Raw genomic sequence first — 412 nt, 5'->3', positions numbered from 1 at the left:
TCTCCCCCTCTCCCTCTCTGTCTCTCTCTCTCTCTCTCTCTCCCTCTCCATTTAAGGTACGTGATGATGTCTCTTTAATGAGCTTAACATCGATCAGTTCTACAGATGGTACAGGATTTTATGTTTAGCGGGGTAATAAATATATTTTAATAAGGTCACATAATTACGTTTAAAATTTCATGGAGGAGAAGAAACGCACGACCCTTTTGACTCGATGCTTCAAGTGGCTGTGAAGTAAAGAAGCAAGTCTTCACACCACACTGTCCGGTTCTCGATATTTAACTATTCTATGATTTTTCCCCTTCTTTTTTAGAATAAAACATGTTTTGTTAAATGTTATGAAAGTGTCAGTTCTACATCATCCACTGTAAGGTTCTCATCTGTAGTTATCGTATGCTAATTAAACGCCTGC

The 412-nt window shown here is 38.1% G+C and overlaps 1 protein-coding gene across 1 annotated transcript in view; it reads right to left on the bottom strand.

Annotated features, from left to right (window-relative positions):
• Positions 1-412, bottom strand: part of LOC107671233 (zinc finger protein 93-like) — a 63,188-nt gene that overhangs the window by 41,476 nt on the left and 21,300 nt on the right. The window lies entirely within an intron of this gene.

The sequence above is a fragment of the Sinocyclocheilus anshuiensis genome, unplaced genomic scaffold (genome assembly GCF_001515605.1).
Source record: "Sinocyclocheilus anshuiensis isolate Anshui unplaced genomic scaffold, SAMN03320099.WGS_v1.1 scaffold3169, whole genome shotgun sequence".
Lineage (NCBI taxonomy): Eukaryota > Metazoa > Chordata > Actinopteri > Cypriniformes > Cyprinidae > Sinocyclocheilus > Sinocyclocheilus anshuiensis.
The sequence above is the reverse complement of the archived record's forward strand: the minus strand, read 5'-3'. Positions and strand labels throughout refer to the sequence as shown.